Here is a 5,986-nt window from a genome sequence, read left to right as displayed (position 1 = left end):
CTAAGTTTTCAGACCATATCCAAGAATCAGCTTGACCTTTATCTATTGTTAAATTCTCTTTGGAAAAAGTACATATATGGGATTTGGTTAGAGTTGCCTTTATGTTTTTCTATGTGTTTGAAATCTGTAACATTAAAATAGGTAAAAGTGAAAGATGATTTCATAGACTAAAAGTTTTCCATTTTTTTTAATTGTGGTAATAATTTCACACATACAGGAAAGTTTTGTTTGGAAAGACTTTCCTTACTGAATTGTCTTAAAATTTGTATTGAAGATCAGCTGACTGTACACTTATGAGTCTATACCTTACATTTTGTTTCACTGATGTATTTATGCTGTGTCTTAATTACTTTATCTTTTTAAATTTTTATTTATTTATTTTTGACTGCACTGGGTCTTCACTGTTGTGTGTGGGCTTTCTCTAGTTGCACCAAGTAGGGGCTGCTCTTCATTGCAGCGGCTTCTCTTGTTGCACAGTTGGTGCTTAGTTGCCGAGGCATGTGGAATCTTCCTGGATCAGAGGTCAAACCCAGGTCCTCTGCATTAGCAGGCAGATTCTTAACCACTGGACCACCAAGGAAGTTCCACACTTATGGAAAAGTTGAAAGAATAAGAATAGTATTAAGAAAATCCAATTGTTCCCTTATTAGTAGTATTTTTCCCCCTTCAGTTTATCATTTGCTCTAATATTTTTTCCCTGCATTGTTTGGGGGTAAGTTACATACACTAAAGCTCTTTATCTCCATAAACATCACTTCCTAACAGTTTCACAGTTATTGACTTCAGTAAATTTAACACCATGCTATGCTTTTATCTGGGCTTCCAGATGGAGCTAGTGGTAAAGAACCCGCCTGCCAATGAAGGAGACATAAGAGATGTGGGTTCAATCCCTGAACTGGGAAGATTCCCTGGAGGAGGGCATGGTAACCCACTCCAGTATTCTTGCCTTGGAGAATCCCATGGATAGAGAAGCCTGACGGGCTGCAGTCCCTAGGGTCACAAAGAGTCCGACACAACTGAAGCGACTTAGCGTGCACGTATGCTTTTATCTAATTTAATCTATTATTGGGCTTCCCTGGTGGCTCAGTGGTAAAGAACCTGTCTACCAATGCAGGAGACATAAGAGACATAGGTTCGATCTGTGGGTCAGTAAGATCCCCTGAAAAAGGAAATGCAACCCTCTCCAGTATTCTTGCTTGGGAAATCCCATGGACAGAGGAGCCTGGCGAGCTACAGTCCATGGGTTTGAAAAAAGTTGGGCACGACGTAGCAACTGAGCATGCATGCATGCCATCTATCATCGGTATCAGTGTTCCAGTCTTGTCTTCTTAAGTTAATAATGTCCTTTATAGAAAATTTATTCCCTCCAGCACACAACTGAATCCGGGGTCTGTTGTTGCATCTAGCTGTCATATCTCTTTCAGTCACCTTTTAATCTAGAACATTTCTGTAGCTTTTCTTTAAGTGTTTGAAGAATGCAGCTCTTCACCCCTTTTTAAAATAGAACATTCCTTGCTGTGCATTTGCCTAGTTTCTTCGTGATGAGATGCAGGTGTACCTTCTTGACCGAAACACTACACGGGTAATATACCCTTCTCGGATCACTCCTGGAGGCATGTGGTAGTCCTCTGTTCCTCACTGGTGATTTTGATCTACAGCATATGATTTGCTGTTTTCTTCTCCCTTTCAACCAACAAGTAGTCTGTCGGGGGAGACACCAAGCATCTCACCAAATTGCCTGGATTGAGCATCTTGATGATTCTTCCCTGATCCAGGCTTTACTGTGAACTTTCAGCTCCAGCACACCTTTTACCTTGACCAGTGAGCCCCCAGTTATTTATCACTTATTTGTGGTTATTACCTATTAATATGGACTCATGGATTACTACTTTCCCCATGGCCTACAATGTATTAACACAGTTATTGGGGTGCTCACATTGTCCTGGACCCAGCCTGTGGAAGCCCCATCAAGTTGGCTCCTGAGTCTTTGTGACAGACCATAGGTGCTTTTTCTTTAAACCTGCATTGTAATAATAAATTCTACGATTGCTGAAAAAAATTTTTAATAAAAGTGAATTGAAAAAAATGCAAGTCTCCCCTATAAGAATTTCAGGCTGCTCTGTTGTGCCTTGAGTTGTATTGCTTATAGTCCTTTTTGTTATAAAGGTTTTTTTTCAATAAATTAAACATTTCTTGAGCATTCATGGTATTAATATCTTATGTTTGCAATAATCTATTGAGGCACAAAGGGATATTGAGGATAAAAGAAGTGTAATCTATGGTCTTATATTAAGGAATTGATAATAGCTATAAACAGAAGATCTCTTTCAGTTCAATTCAGTTCAGTAGCTCAGTCGTGTCCGACTCTTTGCGACCCCATGAACTGCAGCATGCCAGGCCACAGCTCCTTTAATATTTGAATAAGAAATGAAGGCAAAGCAATCATAATAGTCATCAGACGTTAAGTAAAACCTCCAACTTCTAATCTTCAGTCAGTTTGAAACCCAATCAGTTTGACCTTGGTGCCAGTCCTGCCATCCTGAGCTTTCCCAGGGGCTGTGGACAGTCTGAAACCCACACCCTCCACGTTCCCCTGCCAACAGAAGCATCGAGAGATGCTAGTGGGTGGAAGGTAAACACATGTCTATTCCAAGAAGCCAGTGTGCACCTGCAGACACAGACAGCTGTGGGTGTTGCCTGTGGTTACCAGCTGTGCACTGAGTACCCCCCACTTCAGGAAGGAAGGACTGGTGGGAACTTTTCTCTGATCCCTGTCATTCCTATCTTCCTTATCTTCAGAGGCTAAATTCCTGATTTCAGTAGTAATCTCACTAAAACTACTTAGGTGTCTACCATTTTCCTGACTAATACCATGTGACTTAGTTTCTTATTTTTTAAACTTTTATTTATTTATTGTTTATTTCAGCTGCGTTGGATCTTCATCGCTGTGCATGGGCCTTCTCTCGTTTCAGCCGGTGGGAGCTACTCTCTAGTTGTGGTGCGTGGACTTCTCATGTGGTGGCTTCTCTTGCTGCGGAACAGGCTCTAAGCACGAAGGCTCAATAGTTGGGTGCACAGGTTTAGTTGCTCGTTGGCATATGGGATCTTCCTGGACCAAGGATCAGACCTGTGTTGGCTGCATTGGCAAGTGGATTCTTAACCACTGGACCATCAGGGAAGTCCAATTTCTTATTAATTTGCCACATACTTATATAGCATTTACCATGAGCGAGGTTTTACAAATATTCACTCATTTCATCCTCTTAATAACCCTACAAAGGAGGTAAATCTTATTGATAGGCACAAAGGTAACTTGCATAAGGTCACAAAGCCAGGAAGCAGCAGAGCTGGGGCTCAAACCCAAAATGTTAGGTTCTGGAGTTCATGCTTTTATTCTTATAACCTTCGCAAATAATAGCTGTGAGACTGTATTTGTCTGCTTGAGATGTTATAACATAATACCATCATCTAGGCAATTTAAACAACAGATGTTCATTTTCTCACAGTTCTGGAGGCTGGAAGTTCAAGATCAAGGTCTGGCAGTTGGTTTGCTGTGAGAGCTCTCTTGTTGACTTGTAGAGGACTGCCTTCTCACTATGTCCTCACAGGGCTCTTTCCTGGGGTGGGGGTGAGAGAGAGAGAGTTCTCTTGTCTCTTCATACAAGAAGTACCCCTATCAAATTAGGGCCCCAAGCTTACAATCTTATTTAATCTTAATTACTCCCATAAAGGCCCTACCTCCAAATAGAATCACATTGAAGTTAGGGCCTCAACATGTGAATTTTGAGGGATTCAAACAGAGATGAAAATAACAGCAACAAGCAGCCTTGCCCACTGTTGATGGAAATCATTAGTAAAGGGTCTATAATAGAAATGAAAAGGAGTCTTATTCATGCCAAACTGAAGACTACAGCCAGAGAGATATAGATTCAAAAAGCCCTTGAAATGTGTTCTCCTGGGCTACAAAACAGGGGAGGTTTTAAAGGAAAAAACTGTAAAATCACAGCAGTTGTTCATCAAGAATTAAGATTGGAGCTGCAAGAAGTAAGGAGGCTTGCTAAGCAAGGATTGGTTGTGATCTGAATTGGTCATGTAGTTACAAGAGGAGACCCTGAGACCTAAGGTTGCAGCTGGCATCTGCCAGCAGACACAGTTATGAGAACAGCTGGTGATGTCCTTGAGTCTGATATAGTTCAGAAAATTCAAGTTCCCACGAATGCAGGAAAGTGCCTGAAATCACATCCACAGTGGTCACCGGCTCCAGCTGGGTGCCTGAACCACAGTGACTCCAGTCTGATTTTCAAATGCATTCTTTCCTTTAAAGGTTAAAGCAGATGTACAGTGCATGTTTAATGGGCCACAAAACAGGCTGTTTTAGTTACCATAAAGTTTAAGTTTAATCATGTATAAGCCAAAATGACTTCCTCACATCTCAATAGATAAGAACTTCTCCCATCACTACATCATTATGTCTTGTGGCCCTGAGAATGCAGCATCCTGTTCCCTAGGCTCCAAAGGAAATGCCTGGTTCATTTTTTTTTTTTAACCTCCCTCTATCATGGGACTGTGTCCAAGTTATTTGATCTTGCTGAGCCTTGCTTTCTCCACCTGAAAGTGGGGGTAGTAACACTTATTCTGTAAGGTTGTTGTGAGTATTAAATAAAACAACAACACAAATTTCATAATCTAGTCCCAGCCACATAACATCTACTCCATATAGCTGTGCCCCCTGTTTTCAGTTCTCTTCAAATGATACTTATCAACACAGCATGTCCACCCTAGTCCTACTTTTTCACCAGCATCTGTGGACGTTTGTCCACCCATAGGTCATGTGAGAGGACAGATCCTAGCCTGGCTCACTCTGCCCTACTCTGCCTCTCTGAGCAAGCTTTACTCTGCAGATATAGGAGGTGGAGACCGTATACTCCACTGTGTGTACAGCTGGGGTCCCCCGTGTACACACCCAGCCTCCACCCAACAGCCACACCCATGCTACTTGTAGAAGGTGAGGGAAGACAGAGGCTGCACTTCTGCTGCTTCTGGAAGCATTTGATATTTCTGAGGTGGGAGGAGCCGAGACGTGGGCTGAAGGCCCCCACTCTGAGGTGGGAATCACCAAAAGCAATCCCCTGCGACAGCAAAAGCCCTGCACTCTCAGGACCTACGTGGGGCGGCAGGTCCCTGGCTCTTGGATTCACACGGTGACCGAGGAGGCAATTTACTCACGGGGCCAGTTCTGCGATGTTGGTCTTGAAGTTAGCTCTGAAAGTTCCACCAGAGTATTCCTTTCCGGACTTTTTGAGGATTTTGCCGACCCAGTCCCCTGTAGAGTCCCTTTGTGCTCAAATGTCCTGGAGTCATCACCACCTAAAGCAGACGCTGTCTCAGACAAGTGTGCAGAGATCAGGTTACGCGGTACCTGAGGATATAAGGTCTATGGAACTCACACCCTGAAGTTTCCTCTGTGCTTGCTGTGGTCACCCCAGTGCCCAGAACTGCCCAGCAGAACTGCCCAGTAGACACTTGTGAAACTGTTGACCCAACATTGCCCCTTTATTAGTTATTGATCCCTTATTAGTTACCTGCCACTGCCTAACTAATTACCTCACATTTAATGGCTTAAAACAACACACATTTGTTACCTTGCAGTTTCTATGGTTCAGGACTCTGGGATCGGTGTGGCTGGATGATTCTAGGCTGTGGTTATCTCAAACCTAACTGGAGGAGGCTCCCTTGCCATGCCCCCGACCCTCACCCCAGGCTGTTGCAGGAGTCCCCGTTCTTCACTGTGTGGACCACTTCCAGCTGCCGGAGTAGACTCACAGTCCTGCACTGTGATTCTCTCCCCACGTTGTCCCTATCAGAGATCAGGTGATTGACTTTCCCATATGAGTGATTCAAGGGTGAGGCAGACAGAGAACCACATACATCTGAGACCCAAGCTCCAATCTCTGAATAACCTACGTCTTAGAGATGACATCTCATC

At 43.3% G+C, this 5,986-nt stretch overlaps 1 long non-coding RNA gene across 2 annotated transcripts; it reads right to left on the bottom strand.

Annotated features, from left to right (window-relative positions):
* Nucleotides 1-3,384: 3,384 nt before the first annotated feature.
* LOC123329083 lies at nucleotides 3,385-5,778 on the bottom strand. Of its 2 annotated transcripts, none has more exons than XR_006544229.2 (3): nucleotides 5,643-5,778; nucleotides 5,227-5,379; nucleotides 3,385-3,617 (listed from the first exon to the last, which is right to left on the bottom strand). It is a non-coding gene; the product is annotated as an uncharacterized LOC123329083 (long non-coding RNA). The 2 variants fall into 2 exon arrangements; XR_006544228.2 differs by having other exon boundaries at nucleotides 5,227-5,367; nucleotides 5,643-5,747.
* Between the last annotated feature and the right edge of the window lie 208 nt (nucleotides 5,779-5,986).

Source organism: Bubalus bubalis, chromosome 14 (genome assembly GCF_019923935.1).
Source record: "Bubalus bubalis isolate 160015118507 breed Murrah chromosome 14, NDDB_SH_1, whole genome shotgun sequence".
Taxonomy (NCBI): domain Eukaryota; kingdom Metazoa; phylum Chordata; class Mammalia; order Artiodactyla; family Bovidae; genus Bubalus; species Bubalus bubalis.
This window is presented reverse-complemented; position numbering and strand designations above follow the sequence as displayed.